Raw genomic sequence first — 19,479 nt, 5'->3', positions numbered from 1 at the left:
TTGGTTATAATTCTTCCAATTTAATTTTTCTCATCTCAAAAGCTAAAGGGGTGATTCATGTATTTCTTTATATTCACTCAATCACAATCTTAAGTAAATGTTGTCTATGATATTAGGAATACTTTCACCATTTTAACATTCTAAGTGTGTTCTTCCCACATCACAATTTAATATATTTGTAGTTTCATCATATAGATTGATAGTGTTCCAGTTGTTCCCTCTGTGAATCAAGACAACTATTTTTAACTATTGTTTATTACCATTCCTCTTAAAATTTTGATGATAATTGCACTAGCTATATTTAGTTTTTTTTCTATGATAGAAATATAAGTTAAATTTTATTAAGTTTAAAATAATAATTGAAAATATTGTAAGTTGATAGGGTTTCATACATGTTTTTTAAATAAGTACTTGTAAGAGGGTGTTGATAGGTACTAGAATAATAGTATCCTTAGAAGCACATTAATAGCAACAAGAGTGTACATGTTTCTTAAAAAACTCTCCCATGTATTTCCTCATTCTTGTCATTGAGCAATTTGTACAAAATATTGAGGTAACTATTTGAGTGAGTTTATTTGTGAATCTAAATGGGCCAACCATTTTCTATTGTGTTTGAATTTTTCTCAATTAAAAAGCCATAGTTCAAACCTAGTCCATGGTAGAGATCACGCAAGCCACTCTTCTTGTAGAAATTTGCAAAAAACATCCACCATCCATTTGTAGCCTGCCTGAAAATTTGCATGCCTTAATAGGTTATCTAAAGGTATTTTGTGTGATCTTGTCAATTGCACAAGTAAATACTAAAAATAGGAATATGAAAGAGAGTAGAAAGAAGAGTAACAATTTATGCCTTCTACATTAGTTTATTGCAATCATAAAATCCCATTCTCTACGTAGGCATATTCATTTAAAGTAGATAACTTATGGTTCATGTTTACTTATATGGTTTAGAAAGAATAAATCTATATACCTTATTAAAATTCTTTTTCAACATTACAAGAGAGACATCCTCTTTATACTCTTAGACTAGCGCATACAAATTTTGTGCAAAATTCTCTTCAAATTTAGAGGATTTCTCTAGGTACTTGCTCAAATCTTTGTACATGTAGCTAACAAGATTTCTAAAAAAATGGTGAGATTAGCTAGCCTGTAATAAACCATTTAGCATTCTACAATTTCACTATACCCTCTAAAATGTATACTCTCAAAATAAAGATCTGAAAAGTTTTACCTTATATGCTAGTAGCTAGTCTGAAATAAGCTAAAATAAAGCTTCAACTAACTTACTTGAGGTGCTAGATGGATACAAGCTAAGTCTAGTTGCTTTTGGAGCATAACTATTTTTCCTCATAACAAGGATCCTACCAAGATATCGACAATTTGACCAATTATAACACTAGGATAATAGTTAGTGATCTAGTAGTGGTATTATTCATATATCATAAAATGCAAAGAAGCATATGGGATAGTTCTAGCAATACTAGCCCCATTTCCTCTAAAGAAATTATATAAGAAACTTTCAAAATTTCTTAACAAAACAATCATAACTATTACATATCAAATTTAACACCAAATAGCGAGTTGCATCTAGTGCTTCTCATTTTTTATGATAATGTCCAATGAAAACTCAAGGTGTACATATAATGTAATAAGCAACATAGTATTGTTACCCTTTATGACTATTTATAAGATGACATCCATGAGAATTCAGCCATGATACAGTCAAGGAAATCTTTAGGTTAACTTAGTTGTTAAAACTATATTTTGACTTCTACTCTGTATTGATTAATTTATCACAGAATACTTGAAGATTTAAAAGTATTTAAATTACAATTAGAAACCATGACTTATCTATTTTAACTTCATTTCTATAATAGATTCTCTATCAGAACTTTCCTCCTCAAACCTCAATGCATATAATTGTTAGTTATTGTCAAAATATGACCACTATTGATGCATAAAACTATTTCCTAGGAACGATTTTCATTATCTAGATAATGAATCACAAAAGTTGGAAGCAACAACATCCATGACACTATTGTATCTTGTTTTCCATAGCTTTACTCTCAGCAATCCAAATACTCCCCAAAAATTAACAACAAAACATACAATGCATCCAACATACCAATACAAAGGATCCCCTATTTCCTCATTTCCCTTATCACCATTATGCACAACCAAGATAGTTGTTGGACATTTGACATCAAGTAAAAAACCACAAAGATAGGGGTTACCAAAGAAATAGGAAGCCCTAAATGTGGAGAATTGACTTTCTGCTAGTATTTTGCCACAAAGTTTGTTGTTTGACACACTAAAAATAGCCAAGCAATAAAGTCCTTACATTCAATTGGAATCTTTCCTTGTAGATGATCATAAGAAAGGTCCAGTGAATCTATTAGCTCCAACATTCCTAATGTATGTGAAATTTCTCTACTTAGATTTTATCTCAAGATATTAAGGATTCGAAGACCAGTAAGTGCACCAATTGCTAGAGGAATGTTACTAGACAACTGATTTCTAGATAGGTCAATGCATGTTACAAGTAACAAGATAAAATCCACATACACCAAATTGTTTTCTTTGTTAGTCACAATGATCTCCTCTATGTAGTTGGAGGGCTTTTCTTCAAAGGGTTGTTCCATTGAGATCTTGATTAGAAGCATCCCTATTGCTAGTTTCTCCATCTCTCGTAGGATGGACTTGCTCAACTTATTCTTGACAAGTCTAGAACATGGAGATTAGAGAGAGAGGATAGTTTTGGAGGAAATAGTCCTATAAAAAGGTTATTATTTAACACAAGTATCATCAACTAAGAAAGCCCTGATAATCAATGTTGTATTTTTCTAGACAAAAAATTGTTTCTAATATCAACGATCCCAAACTAGAATAGTTGGAAAGAGTGTAAGGCAGTTCCCCCTAAAGCTTGTTGTCATTCAAGTGTAGTGTCTAGAGTTGATTCAACCCACCAATTATGGAGGGAATTTCTCCTTCTAAACCATTTTTTGAAAGATTCAATCTTCTCAAAAGTGAGCAATTTGTTATAGTGGATGGTATTTTGTTGGATAATTGGTTATTCAATGGACCCAACACCTAAATCCTAGGAAGAAGAATGCAAAATTGGATGGGGATAATCCTAGTAAAGTTATTATAAGATAAGTTTAGTGCTTGCATGACCTTTGAGGCTTTAGATGGCAAGGGAAGAGAGTCACTTAGCTTATTATGTTGTAGGTCTAGGGTCATATACAGTCTAATATTGAAATTCCTATGAAGTAGACCTTCTAAATCATTGTATGATAAATTAAGGTTGCTTATAATTTTTAGATCCCAAAACCAAGTTGAAGTAGCTTCAGTAAGACCGTTGTTGGAGATATCAAAACCCAATAATTTCTTTTGTGTGGACAAATATTTAGGAATGGGACCAAGTATGTTACATGAGAAAAAGCATAATACCTCAAAGTAAATTGAGGGTTCCCCTTCCAATCCTAAACTAAGATGGATAGTTAGCTAATTGTGTGAAAGATATAGAAAAACAAGCTTGGGGGTATTTTCAAAAACACCAAGAGAAATGCTACCTTGTAGACTGTTAAAACTTAGGTCAATCTATTGTACAAGAGGGAGATTTCCAATAGAAGTAGGAATTGTATCATTCAACTTGTTGGACTAGAAATAAAGTTTTGTAGAGAAGAAAACTCATCCAAATGAGAAGGTATGTTTCCACTGAGCTGATTGAATGACATTAATATAATTTGAAAACAAGCATATCACTCAAACCAAAGAAATAAAAGAGAATCATAGCTAAGCTTGATGAATACATGTATCTTAATTTTGCAAATGATATTGTAGATTCCATTTCCCTTATCCATAAATTATTTATTTTTATAGCTCTAGCCTCTAACCATACTTTTTCTTAACTAACTCAAGTCAATTTAAGTTTTGGAGTTTGCTTTAATTTCCTTCTCAATGCTGGTGGCTCAATTAACCACTACTTATAGATTTTTTTAAATTAATAATAGAATTATATGACATCACAATGGTAAGAGGAAGTCTATGTCAATTCTACAATTAACATCCAAAACTCTAGGAACATAATAAAATAAATCTTATTATACACTAATTTCAAAAAAAACATTAAACTAATTTATAACTGCTTTCATTTTCATAGGAGCATGAAATGGTGATAGTTAACTTCCATTTTTAGTTACTAATTACTTCAAATGAAACTAAAAATTAACTAACTAATTCAATAGATATTAAAGGAAATAAAATGATTTAATCATTAACTTAAATAGAACAAAACCCACTCATGTTGATTGTATTATGATTTCCTCAAGGTTGTGTTTTTTCCACCCAATCATGGACCTTTTGATCATGACTAACTATAACTTATACAATTTCAAAAGGAAGTATTCCAACCATTCTTAGGAGTACTAAGTATGGTATTCATTTGCTTGCCATCTGAGGCTTGGTGAAGAATCCACAACCATCATAGCTAGTCAACCTAAAGACATTCTTGTTAAATTTTTTATCATATTTATATGAAATAGGAATTTTAGAATTTTAATCATTGTTCTCTAGATGTATGTACAGATTCTATGTGATATTTTGCTATTGTAGCTTGTAATAACACTTATTGATTTCTATGTATTTCAAGTTACTCTTCCATTGAATATGTATATGATATAAAGAGGCATTTCTCCAATAGAGACATGTCTCTTGTTAATATCCTAACTCACATTAGTTATTGCTTCAACATATATTACAAATGATATTTTCTCAATGTATTATCATGATATATATATATATATATATATATATATATATATATATATATATATATATATATATATATAGGTAGGTAGGTAGGTAGGTAGATAGATAGAGCACACACACACACATATCATTATCAATAATAGTAATGCTCCATGATAATAATAGTGGATGATAGGTATCAAATGTTTAAGGCCTATAAGCCATTCAAACATTTGATTTCATTTGATTGGAATCATCTGATCAAAGCTAAAATTATTGACAATTCTTGCCTACTAGGTGACTTTAGTTAGACGTTGCACTATTGGTCCTAGGGACAGATGTATACCACCTATAGTATAGTACTACTTTTTCCAAGTTTATTTTAAGTGTAAGCACATGCCCTGTGTGGTCAATGTCACCACCAATCTTGCCCCATGGACCTCTTGGTCTATTTTGATGTATAATATGATCCATATGGATTAAGCCTCTATGCTAGTAAGTCTCTAGAAAGACAATATTCTACCCATCCATGGTTGTTCTTAGATCAATATACATAAGAGTTTTAGAGGTTCAACCTATTCTCAAGTTGCAAATTCTCATAAAAATTAGATTTGGCCCAGAGGAACAATACAAAATGGACCCAATAGACAGACCATAGCTAAAACCATATGCATGCTATTTTAATCCTTAAGAATCTATCCTAACAATTTTTTTCATAGGTTTCATTTACTTAATCAAAGCCATTATTTCCTTAATGAGTAAAACTTGCATAATAATTCACATGATTCAAAATATCCAATAAAGTTGCATACAAAAAGTTGTGGTTTAAATAAGAGATATTGCCATTATCAAGAAGCAATCACATGATGACATGCAACGAAGATATAATTTCTTGATACTTAAGTGAGCTATTATGATGCAACTTATAACGCCATAATGCAATTGATAAGAATCTCCCCTTCTGTTGATATAAAGGCATTCTACCTAAGGTTGGATATCTTAAGTGGCTTTCTTTGAGAAATACAATATTAACAAGCAATAGATTATTGAAACTTTCTATTGCACAACTTTTGAATTGTGTATTATGCAATGACATGTAGGAAACTACTGACCACCTATTGTTAAATTGTTCTTTTGCATATGAGTGTTGGTTTTTTGTGCTTAGTAAGTTGAGTTTCAATATGCTGATATCTCATAAGTTATTTGACTTATTTCAATCCTGGCCTACCTTATATTCTACTACATTATTTTCATGTATTTGGAGGGGTATACCTGCTATAGTGTTGTGGTCTATTTGGTGGGAAACATGTACATGTAAGAGAAAGGAGAGGCTAAGCTACCGATAGCCATAACCTTGTAGAGAGTGTAAGTTTTCCTTTTTCCACATAATTAGTAAGGATTTTTTTGTGAAAGATTTTCTTTTTCAATTGTCTTCATATAATGAGCCTAAAATATTGAAGAACAGGCTAAAATTTTGAATTTCATTTGAAGTCTTTAGAGTTAATAACTTCAAAGTCCACTACTTCTATGATCACTAAAATCAATTTGTTGCTAACTATGCATCTGTACTTTCTAGATATCTAATCCAATTAATCATTATATAACCTTAAAAAGCCAAAATGAATTCTCTCTACACTCTAAATTGTAGGAAAGAAGAGAAATGATGAGTGAACATATGAAGCTATTGCAAGATCTTGTTCTAGTATGATGTAAGGTGGTCCGGGCTAAAATTTGATCTCTTATGGGTTTTGTATTCTATTCAATATATTATCAAATGGTTTGGCAATTGGCATCTTGAAGTTCAAACTAAAGGAAAACTCATTTATTGTTTGTAGATAACTAGTAAAGTAGTGATGTTAGATGAGATAATTAACTATGTCCAATCAATGCAACATCAAGTTGTGGTGAGATCTAGAAACAACTAAAATAGTACCTTCAAACTTCAATTTTTATTGCAATTAATATCTCCTTATTTTCTAGAGTTACTATCTATGAAGCTGGAAGCTATTAATCCAAGACTCAACTTTAACATGGAGAGGTTTATTTCCAAAGATGTGAGTTTAAAGATAGCTTTCATACCTATCATAGTTTTAATTACTTGTGTCAAAAAAAACAATTTGACTTTTCAAAAGTTAAAGACTTCTAAGATTTGTTGCTTGATCTAAAATTTGAAGCTCACATGTAATTAGGAAATTCATTGTGATATGGGCTCTTATAGGGGTTAAAATACATTACCTTGGAGTCTTAGTCGAGTGGTTATGAAAAATTGTTTTTGTTGAGATAATCCTCATAAAAACTCTTTTTTAATACCATTTATCGATGTTATATAAGCCATTTGTAGATCCATATGTAGATCACCTAGTATGGATGTAGAGTTGTGTTTAAGAAAAACTCACAAAGAAGAAAGTGCAAGGCCAGAAGAAGTAGCTACCAACCTATTTCCTCCTGGAGCTATACATGTAATGGTTAAAGAGGATGTAATGCTACCCCTAATTGGAAATTGAAGAATTACCCATTCCATAGCCCTTAAATCAATAATGTTAAGCAAGTCAAGATTAGAAACCTTATTCAACATACTTTCACTTATTTTTTATGCTTCAGCTTCGACATCAGCACTTATATAGGGTATAGGAGCCCACAAAAAAGATGAAGACCATCAATATGTGGTGTAAGTTAATCAGTGATGAAGCAAAGAATGAAGAAGTTACCTCTCCACATCACTCACAACCACAATGTTGACCTCATGGAGATTAGAAACCTTATATTAATTAGTGGCTTTGACCCAAAAAATTTGGTTACATCTACATCACACACATAATTGATGATGCCCTATGCATAAATGTACATTTGTTCCATGTATTATCAAGCAATTTTTTCTTATCCAAGCCATTTAATTTTGAACCTTTTAAATCTCTACAAAGATAAGGTTGGAGCAGGAGAATTTTTCTTCTCAAAGGTGTCCTCTTATTATCTATTGAACAAGATATGTTCAACAGATAATGGAATGCATGCTTTACAATCACTGGACATCTTTGAGAAGAAAATTTCTCTTGCTCCAACTTTATCTTTGCAGAGATTTAAAAGGTCGCAAATTAAATGGCTTGGACAAGAAAAAATTTCTTGATATAGTATTAAAAAAATTGACCAAACATTGGTGGAAATTCTAACCAATTCTTGATAGTTTTCTACCAAGAATTGGCCAAAATTTTCACCAATTCTAAGAAAAATTTGACTAAACATTGGTGGAAATTTCCACCAACAAAGACAAATTAGAGCTAGCAAAAATTAAGTTTTTTTGATGAATGTATTGGATGAAATTTTGACCAACCTACAGGTTGGTCAAAATTTTAATGAGAAAATTTACCACGAACTGCTTGGTCAAAATTTTGACCAAAATTCATCAAAAATTGAGTCTAAACTTACTAATGGTTGATGTCAAGTAATTTTATAGTTGATGCCAAGCAACACAGTATGTGTCAAGCATCAGAAGATTGATAATATCGAGCTACTACATTATGATAAAGATAATAGATTCACCAAATATAAGCCAACAAGTTTGTTTTCTTGAAACTTGTGAACCAAGTGGAAGATAAGATTGATGAGCTGGTGGCATAGAATTTAAGTCAACCATTTTTTAGGCTAATTCAACTAGATTCTAGGAAAAGGTTTCTAGAAGAGATACAAAATATGGGGTAGATACATTGTATCCTACCTAATCCATCCAAAACCCTAAAGTGGATGATGGAAAATGGAAAAGTATCTTAATTTCCTATTTATAGGAATGTTTGGTCATGAAGCAAAAGAGTTGTATATGCAAGAACCCAAGGAGGAGAAGGAATTAAGGGTTTTGCTTCATCAAGTGACCCAAGAGAAGAATCTGCAAGGCATTTTAAATAAGAAGGCTTAAGGAGATTTATGCTTAAAGGGTGAATAAGCTATTGGAATTGCAAAGTGTAAAGGCCAAGTAGAATGGAGGATTGAAAAGAGATCTATAATCTACAAGAGAAGTTGTAAGTTGTATCATATCAAATCTCTATTGTTACTGTCTAACAATTGTATCAGTCTAGGTTAAATCCTTTGGATTAAGGTTGACCTAATATTCATTAGTAAATCCTTTAACAGGGTGGCATTCCAAGTGAATGGCCTAAAGTCCTCTAAAAAGGCTCACTTTTAATAGGGTGATTGAAATCCCTTAACTGGAAGAACCCAAGGAGGAGAAGGAATTAAGGGTTTTGCTTCATCAAGTGACCCAAGAGAAGAATCTACATGGCATTTTAAAGAAGAAGGCTTAAGGAGATTTATGCTTAAGGGGTGAATAAGCTATTGGAACTACAAAGTGTAAAGGCCAAGTAGAATGGAGGATTGAAAAGGGATCTATAATTTGCAAGAGACGTTGTAAGTTGTATTAAATCAAAGCTCTATTGTGACTGTCTAACAATTGTATCATTCTAGGGTAAATCCTTTGGATTAAGGTTGACCTAATAGTCATTATTAAATCCTTTAATAGGGTGGCATTCCAAGTGAATGGCCTAAAGTCCTCTAAAAAGGCTCACTTTTAATAGGGTGATTGAGATCCCTTAACTAGATCACATTTAACAATGTGTATTGTAACCTTTAATAGGGTTGGCCTTTTACAAGGCATTACTTCAAAAGAGTGAAAAATGAGTAGCATGTTACTGGTGGATTTTCCCAAATTAGGTTTGCACATTAAATCTTTGTGTCAAGTGTGTTGATGAATGTGTTGTGTTTTATACTTTACATTTATGTAATTTGATTATACAGTAGCCTGCAAGTTTTAAGTATTCACATATTCATTTGGATGCATACATGAATATGAATGTTTTATGGGTGCACTAAGATAAGAAAAGTTTTATATGTACATTTGGACCTTGGATAACTAATTAACACACACACACCCCCCCCCCCCACCCCCCCACTCTTAGTTATTCTGAAGAATTCCAACATATATACCTTTTGAACAAGTAAACAATAAACACTTCATTGATCTTCTTATCGCATTGTTGCTCGGTCTATACTATAAAATTGTCATAAACATAACTTCCTTTTCATAATAAAAACACTATCAAATGTAAACACACATAAAGAATTCATTGCAATTTTTACACTAGGATTTTATCTGGAAACCCAATTTGGGAAAACCACCAGCAACATATCACCCTTTTTCACTCTTTTGAAGTGAACTCTATTAGGAGCCAACCCTATTAAAGGTTACAATACACACTATTAAATGTGAACTAGTTAATTGATTTAGTCACCCTATTAGTAGTGGCCTTGTAAGAGGATTTTGATCATTCCATTTAGAATGTCACCTAGTTAGAGGACTTTACATAGACTATTAAGTCTTTGAATGACTATTAGGTCAACCTCTATTAAGAGGATTTCAATACAAACTATTTAAAATGACTAGAAAAATAAATAAGTTTTGATCTTTGCAATTACAAATTGATTTTGTAGGTTCAAATCTCTATTTGTTCCTTATGTTGGTTTACGAGATAAGCCTTCCATTGGCATCTCTGATCTTCATTTTATTGCATACCCTTCAAGCAATCAGTCCACTCTTTGCATCAATACTTAAACCTTCTACTCTAATGTACTTATCAATAAAAATATCATCTCTATAAAATTTCTCCTTTAGCTTCACATTCACTCACACTCTTGTGCATCTCTAATAAACCTTACTTTGTATGTCTCTCCTCACATACAAGCTTCACACATACACACTCACATGCACTGCACATGCACACACCCACGCACATGCACACACACACACACACATGCATTGATTTTTTGGCTCTATATCTCTTTAAATAGGAAATTAATGCTTCACTATTTTCTACATCCACCAAAGATCTTAGGGTTTACGATCAGGTTCAATTTTATTCATTGTATCTATCCATCTTCTTGATCTTCTTCTAGAAACTTCTCTAGATTTTGTTTGTTGGATCTTTACATAATATTCTCCTTGAATTTAATGATCCAACTCATCAATCTTGTTTCCAAGTCTTAGTCTTACCCTTAAAAGCTTGAAGTTATTAGTACTTAAGTGAGTTTGTATTCAATTTTGATGTCTAAGTATCCTTTAGGTTACTATTCCTTATTGTGCCCCCCGCCAAATTTTTTGAATTTTAAATTCTTGCCCACCCAACAGTCACTTCCCAGTTTAATTTTATTTTAAATCATCCCAAGAATATCAAAAAAATTAAATGGTCAAAATTTATGATATTTCTTTCCTATGCATTTTAATGTTTTTGCAGGCCTGCAAGTCCCCATTGTTGGATCAATCTAAATCTATAGTTGGGGTTGTCTCGCTATGGGAAGTTGCACGTTGTTTTTCCATAACAACATAGTGCCTTTTGGTCATGTGTCCAATGGGTCCTCCTTTTCCTTGTTATTTCTCTGGTGTTGGGTTTTGATAGATTCACGATGGGCACTCTAGCGCTATCGAAAAACCTGTGTTCCTCACCATTAGCACATAGCACCCAAAAAAAAAGTGATACTACGGTGACATCAGAAGGAAGGTGGGTCCCAGGTATGCCCTGTCGGATATCAGTGATGAAATTTGGTACACGTTGGCAGTTGATCAATCTTTTCATAGGGTAAGGTATGACTAAGTGGAATGTGGATCCTACTTCACTTGGTGGTCTGCAAACGAAGATTAGTCAGACACATTGGCACATGGAAAGTTGCTATTGGTTGGTATACTAATAGGTCAGATCCATCTTGCTCACCATCAAATCGAGGAAGATCAACGGTTGACACTATCTCGCTATGGAAAGTTGCGAGGATATTAACCATAGTGACATAACACCTCAGTGATGCACGACACAGATGATGTAATGGGCCCGCCCTTCTCTAAAGAAATATTATAGTTCATCCTCAATGGTAGTTTTCAAGTGGGTCATAGTACAGTGATGATATTTCATTGGTACATTTAGCCAACTCAGTGTGCAATTGTACAAATTTGTTGATCACTGTAGATCTAAAGACATCAATGGTGGGTGCTATCTCACTATGGAAAGCTACAAGGATGTTATCCATCACGACATAGCGCCATTGTGCCATGTGGATCAATGGGGTCAGATCTTTCCAAGATGAGGATGCCAGTTTGCCAAGTGGATTCATGGATCAAAAACTTTATGGAGGCAAGCGTAGTATTATGAGGATCTTCCATGATCATTGATCTCATGGAGATCAATGGTGGGCACTATCTCGCTATGGAAAGCTATGAGAATATTACGCATAGTGACATAGCACCTCAATGACACATGTCCCAGTTGGAGGCAATAATGGTTAGATGCATTGGTAGTTAATGTGACCATCACGATCAGGGTTTGCAAGGTGGCACGGTTAGTTTGAAAGGGGTGGTCAACTTAGGAAGACCTTGCGAGGTGGCAGAAAGGAAAGAGGTTATTGGTCCACGTAGCATGTTTAGCTTGCAGAGTTTGGTTGACTTGCTGACCCTGCTAATTTAGGTGCTCAAGAACAAAGAGAGTCAGGATTTTCTTATGCAAATTGATCTTTGTGATCAATCCCACCCACTCTAGAATGAATTTTGAATGCAGAATTGGACTCCATCGCCCCTAGTTGATCCATCTACTCGATTAGGACAATTAATGGCACCGCCTATATCTTCTCAAGGCCCTATTTTAGTTAATATTCAAATTTCATGGTACCTAAACCTATACTTAGGTCAGATTTCTTCAGATCCCCATGATTGTTCTTGGCAGAGCCTTGATGGTGGTGGTTGTAGGATAGTTTTGGAGGGAAAATCTTAGTTATGCCTAAACTATAAAGGCAATTTTTTTGAATTTTCTAGTGGTCAACCTTTCTCTATTTTCTTAGTCATTGCTCTGCAGATTCTTAGTGTAAATTCACCTGTGCTTCTAAACTACATGATTTTCTATTTTATCTCCTTCAGCCATTGGTATGAAAGTGCAAGAACTTTTTGCCTCTTACTGGTGTTTTGTAGAGATCTATGATCTGCATGATTGTATCTCCTTGGCCTATGAATGATAATATAAGAAAATCTCTCCTTCCTTGTGTCATTCATCTTAGTCTTCTGATCTACATGTGATTATTAGATTAAAGCAAGTCTAAATGTGTATATCCTTAGTTTCATTCTGGTTCAATAGTGCATATATGGGCAAAGATTGGTCTGAACACTTTATTTTGGTGCATCACCTCTTTAGATTAGATTAGGTAGATTCACTTTCATGCTCTCCTTCTCCCTTTTCCTCTCCAAGAGTAATTAGGTGCATCCTGATAGTAAGAGGAAGCTGACCTTCTCCAGAGACTCAACCTCATAGTTCAAGTCCCATAGCTTGGAGGTTGTTTCCATGTTTCACTAGGTTGTCCCCATGCATAGGCTTTGGAAAAGGGTGAAAACCTAAGTGACAACAATTTTTGGCATGCCTAATGGGACTCCTTTTCCAAAAAAATTTCAAGCCTACTGGTGTCAAAAGGAAAGATTCCAAGATCAATACCAAGGAGATAGTACTGGCTTAGGTGTTTAATCCTTCAAGAGGTTCATTCTTCAAAGTACTTGGCAACTCTAAGCTCAAATACATATTTGGTTCCAGACCAAAGTTCAGTGGTTTATGCCCAGAACTGAAACAAGGACATCTTCTAGATGTAAGTTTTACTATCAAGAGCTTTCATTTTCAAACCCTAGAAGAAGGAAGACTAGGATATCTTTATCACGAGTTAGGAGTACAATAGTAACAAATACACCTACAAGATCTATCTCTACTCCTCCTACTATTAGATCTCAGCCTAGATTGCCATCAATACATATCAATAGATCACTTATCTATATGGTGTCTCCTAGAGCTCATACTTTTTCCACCTTTAATGGTGGGAGCCCCCTCTTATTAGCCCAAAGACATGACATACCAGTAGCTGGCCTCAAAAGTATACTAGAGTTTACTAGTGAAACTTCTATCTCTCCCTCAGAACACATTCAAGAGGTTGCGAATGTCTACAATATCCATAGTATTATAGAGGATGATGTTGTAGTTAGGCTCCTAGCCTCATCCTTCAAAGGAAAAGCACTACAATGGTATAGAGGTTTAGCTCATGGTTCTATAACCAATTGGGATGGATTAGGAGCAGGATTGTGCAAACATTTTGAGGATAAAATTGACTATTTGTCACTATTAGAGCAGTTGACTACTATAAAATGAGCCCCCCATGAATGTATGACTGATTTTAATTATAGATTTCAAAAGACATGGGATAGAATACCTACTTCAGTGAAGCCTACTCCTGGTAATGCCTTCTTGCATTACCTTAGAGCTTTTAATAGTGATATTGCCACTACAATCCAAACTATGGGAGGAGATACCTTGCCTAATGATTATGACATAGCAATAAAATTAGAGAACATCCTAAGAGCTAAGCTAGCTCCAAGGCCTCCTATGGATTTCTTCCCTGATGTTCCAAATCATCAACCAGCAATGGTTCCTCTTCCCACAACTTCTACATCAAAATCCCTTACTCCAGTCCCTCAAGCTTCCACATCTTCAAATGGGATAGATGAAATCAAGGAGATGATGCAATCTCTGATGCAAAACATGGACAAAAGAGAGAAGAACCTTGATAAAAGATTGCAAGATTATGGGAAGAAGTTGGAGGATAACTCCTCTATGATGCAAAAAGTAAGCAACAAGGTGGTGACTTTAGAAAGATAGTAGGATAAAGGTAGTAAGCCTCATCAATTACAATATCAAACTCCAAGCAGTGGTAGGCCTCCAAATCCTAATTATTGGAACAATTCTTTTGATCAGAGTAGGCAGGGTGGCCATGCTTCAACCTCAAACATAAACCAAAGTACGCCCATAGTCCCTCAAAACAATATGGCTCAAGATCAAGATTTTTGTCCCTCCTGTAACTACTCCTATGCCTATTGTATGTGTTAGAAGGCTGAATCTTATTTGGCTTTGATAGTCCAAGAACTTGCAGTAAAACAATCATACAAGGGGGACTAATTTAAAGATGCCCCAGATATGCAAAGACAGGGTGATTGCTCTTTTATGAATCATCAAATAGAGGAGCATTGTAATATAAACCAGGACTCCATTGCTCATAACACTAGAAGCAAAAGAAGAGCTATGGAAGATGTTATCCCTCCTCCCAAGTAGGCCTCAACTTCAAATGCAATATCTCATGAGAAGGAAGCAAATAATCAATCAAGTGCCTTTCAGCAACAAAGGCAAAATCATGGTAGAAAAGATGCAAGTGATCCTCAAGTTATTCCATCTCAACCTCATACAATCGTAGCTCCCAAAGGTTCTACCAAAAAACTTGCTATGCCATTCAATGTTGTAGAGAAAATGAAGAAGAAAAATGTGAATATCTCCATGTGGGATGCTGTTGCAACTATACCCATGCAAAAGAGGTTGCTACAATAAGAATTGGAAAGAATTGGACCAAAGGATCAGGCACTCAGCATGGAAAGTGCCACAAGCCTAGTACAACCATCAAGGGAGGTAGAAATAATTAAAAATGTTAGACCTCCTCCATTTTATGTTTCTCTAATTATAGGGGGCAAACTAGTTCATAATTGCATGATTGATTCAGGGGCTAGCAGTTTAGTGATGCCTAGGTGTGTTGCTAATGCTTTGGGAATGAATTATGAGCCCATTCTTAGGGATGTATTAAATTTGGATAGTAGTACTGTCAAGAATGTAGGGATCCTTAGGAATGTGGAGATGACCTTACATGCATGCTCTTGTTGTACTGTAACCCAAGATATCTCTATTGCCGAGGTCAAGCCATATTTTGCCATCTGTTTGTCAAGAGACTTCACTACCCAAATAGGTGGCTTCATATCTTCTAATTGGTCATATATGTCTTTTAGGACGAGATATGGAGCCAATGCTTCAATTAGAGCAGAGCCTCAAGCCCTCCATCATACTGAATCTTACACCCCTAACCCCATCAACATGAATTGCCCTATCCTAGAGATGGATGAGAATGACATAGTGAATGAGCCCACCACTTCCCTAGTAGAGATACCTGATTTTTTCTTGGATGAGTGGGCTAATGCATATCAATTTGACCCTATGTTAGAAACCCTTGAGACAGGTCTTAGTACATATTGTATATTGGAGAAAGATGCTCTATTCCCCAATCATGTGGAGACTAAAGAAGATATGAGTGGGATATGGAGTATGTAATTTGATGGATCAAGAAATAAAGTTGGGTCAGGGGTTGGTGTGATGTTAATTTCTCCTGCACAAGTAAGGTACTATTTCTCCTTTAGGCTCCAGTTTAGTTGCACTAATAATGTGGCCGAGTACAAATCCTTGATTCAAGGTCTCCTACTTGCTCAAAAAAGAGGAATCCAAGCTTAAGGGTGTATGGAGACAGTGACTTGGTGGTTAATCAAGTGAGAAATAAGAATACCACCAAGAATGGTTTTCTCAAGTCTTATAAAAATAGGGTATGGGATTTTCTTGAAGGTTTCAATGCATTTAATATTCAAAGCATCCCTAGAAAAGAAAATAGACATGTTGATAGACTTGTAGCAATAGGTGCATCTTATGATGTGCTAGGGAATCTTGAGGAGGAGAAGAAGCAACAAGTCAGAGTGGTAGTAAGGCTTACCATCCCTGATAACAACATCCATTGGCAAGTGTTTGAATCTGATGAGAAAATTGTGAGCTTCTTGTAGAATGAAGCAGAATTTTTAGAGAGAAATCAGTCAAGACTATAGGATCAATATGGTGATCAAATCATTAACCTCAGCTCCAAAAAATTTCCTAAAGGTCTCATTACCTTAGAGAGTATTTTTAATCTTGATGATCAAGCAAGAGGTAGAGACATGAACCTAGCTGCTAATGAAGATGATCATACTCCAGTCATGGTTGCTAATGGGAAATCCTTGAACATGGGGAAGGTATGTTTTGAAATTGAACAAGAAAATTTTATTAATCTATTTCAAGAATTTAATGATGTATTTTCTTGGACATATGATGACTTAAAGAGCTTTGACCCAAGGTTGTTTCAGCATACCATAGATTTAACTAGTGATGTAAAACCAGTAAGACAAAAATAGAGACTAGTGAATCCTAAAATTGAACCCTTAATGAGAAAGGAGCTATCCAAATTGATTGAGGTCCACATAATTTTCCCTATCAAGCACTCATCATGGGTAGCAAACCTTGTCCCTGTTAGGAAGAAGAATGGAGAAATTTGATGCAAAGCCGCACCTTGGAAAACTCAGGAGGAAAAACTCACTCAACTAAGTTGCATCAAGGGGCATCTACAATCATCCAGGATCAAACTCAAACCAAACTCAAGATTGGATTAAATAGAATATACAAATCTGCACGTTCTTCTACTTTCCTTTACAAACATAGTTTTAAAGGCTTTCCATCTCTTCATATTCTACTGAATAATAATAATAGTGATGTCAATCTATATCTTCCATAATCATCTTTTTGAAAAGACTCACCACTCTTTATACAACTTGAGATATATTAAGATAACCAATTACATCCCATACTTTACCTTCACACGCACACCAAGATCTTTAACTATGAATGTCCTTCCAAATCAACTTGTTAAGAGTGGGACTTAAAGAAAATGTAGTTGCAATTTGTTAAGAGAGACCAAGTTTCTCAAAGAAGTTGAGCCTACATTTAGTTACATATCTGTTGTAATCTGTTAGAAAGGTTAATCTTTCCTTGGATATATTAATTGGGATATTCCAAGGGTCCCTAAATGTAGTTTGTCCTCTTGTACACATGTGGAGGACATGTCATTGTTTGTCCTTTATTCCACATGTAAGGACAACTCTTGTTTATTTCTTTATTTAGTTTATCCTCCTTAAGAGGATTGTGACACTTTGCACACACCTATTATGAATGTGGCATTCATAGAAATGGGAGTTACAAATGCAACTCCTCTCTCATCTCTATATAAGAGATGCTCCTCCTTCTTTCTTCAACACACTCTTAGCACTTGATGTTATTGTATTGAGCTACTTTTGCTCCAACACACTCTCTCTCTCTTCTCTAGGCATTTTCCTTCATTCATAATACTCACAAGGGGTTTTCTTTGCTTTCCCCTTATAAATCCTTGTCTCCATTGTTGAACCATCTTGGTGTATGCTCTTGGAGTTTTCTTATCTTATGGTATCATTGTTTCACACTTAACTTACTTGGATTGTTTCTCATTCCTTGCTCAACATTATCATTTCTTACATGGTATCAGAGCTTGGCTATCTAATCCTTGTTTTAAGTTTTGTGTTGAAGGTTGCCATTCATTGGAGCACACCTTATTTAGAGATGTTATTGAGAGAAGAAGTTTGTGTTGTGGTATCTTCTGTATGCAGGTTTCATATTTTTTTTACTAACCCTCTTTGGAAGGCTTGCCGCCAAAGGGTTTTCTTGTAAAGTTTCATATTTTTTTTACTAACCCTCTTTGGAAGGCTTGCCGCCAAAGGGTTTTCTTGTTAAATTTCAATTTTTTTCTTGTTTTGGACGGCATGCCGCCAAAACAAGAAGTATTACATGAGTAAAGTTTTCAATAACTCTCTAATTTTTATACTTCTTTTTAAAAAAAATTTCCTAATCTTTAAAATCTTTTAATATATTCTTTTATATTTTTGTATGCTCTTGAAAATTTCAAACATACAACATACATATTTTTTATAGGATTTTAATCCTTATAAATCTAATAACTTTGTTGTTTTTAAAACACACATTCATTTTTTTTACATCGCATTTTTTGGGCGGATGCGCCACCTGCGCGCCACCCCCGCACTGCCGCGGGCCAGTAGCGCTGCCGCACTGCTGCATGACACCCACACGCCGCTGCGAGCCAGTAGCGCTGCCGCGCGACACCAGTGCACCACCGTGAGTCCTCAGCCCTGTCACACGTTGTCGCCTGCACCATGGTATCAGTGATGCCCCATGCAAAATAAACCCTGTAAGTAACTCCGTTCCACCGCTTTCGCCGCCCCCTTCACACCCGGCGTAAACCCTTCGGCGCGGCCTGCATCCAGGCCACGCGGTAACTGCCACCTGCGCAACCACGCCCGCATCCCTATCCTCTTTGCATCTTTTTTTTAAAACTTTGAAACCCTGCCATTTCCACTGACCAGGGCCGACCAACTCCTCCACCCTTTGGCCACGCAATAGCCACCGCCTGCGCTCCGCTCCCCTTTTTTCAACCATTTTAAATTTCCCCCTCTTTGCCCACCTTTTTCACTTTTTCAAATCTTGTTTTATTTCTTAAAACAAAACCATTAACACCAAATACAAATTTTAATTTTATAATTTTTAAAACAAAGATATATTCTTAATTTTATATATTAAAAAAAAAAAAAAAAAAAAAAAAAGCAATTTTTTTTCTCAATTAATTTGATTTTCAAATTAAAGTTTTTTTTTTTTTTTTAAAAAAGAGAGAGAATTTTTTTTTAATCATGTCAACCTTAATTCCAGAAATAAAACTTAATTATTCTAATTATCATTCTTGAAAAACTCATATCTCATTTATTTTTCGTTTTAAACACATCTTTGAAATAGCCATTGACCCTTCTCTTGAACCCGGTTCAACGGCTACTCAAGATGAGAAAGATACTTGGAAAGCTAAAAATGAAGAAGCTTTAGGGTTAATTGGTATTTCCATTATTCCATATTTATATGTGTTAATTGCTCACTATTTTAAAGCTCATGATGCATGGTCCATCTTGAAAACCAA

General features: G+C 34.6%; 1 pseudogene; it reads right to left on the bottom strand.

Annotated features, from left to right (window-relative positions):
- Window positions 1-1,947: 1,947 nt before the first annotated feature.
- LOC149529404 (uncharacterized) lies at window positions 1,948-18,953 on the bottom strand (annotated as a pseudogene).
- Between the last annotated feature and the right edge of the window lie 526 nt (window positions 18,954-19,479).

The sequence above is a fragment of the Cupressus sempervirens genome, chromosome 11 (genome assembly GCF_028749045.1).
Source record: "Cupressus sempervirens isolate cs-2001-9-10 chromosome 11, ASM2874904v1, whole genome shotgun sequence".
In the NCBI taxonomy this organism is placed as follows: domain Eukaryota; kingdom Viridiplantae; phylum Streptophyta; class Pinopsida; order Cupressales; family Cupressaceae; genus Cupressus; species Cupressus sempervirens.
The sequence above is the reverse complement of the archived record's forward strand: the minus strand, read 5'-3'. Positions and strand labels throughout refer to the sequence as shown.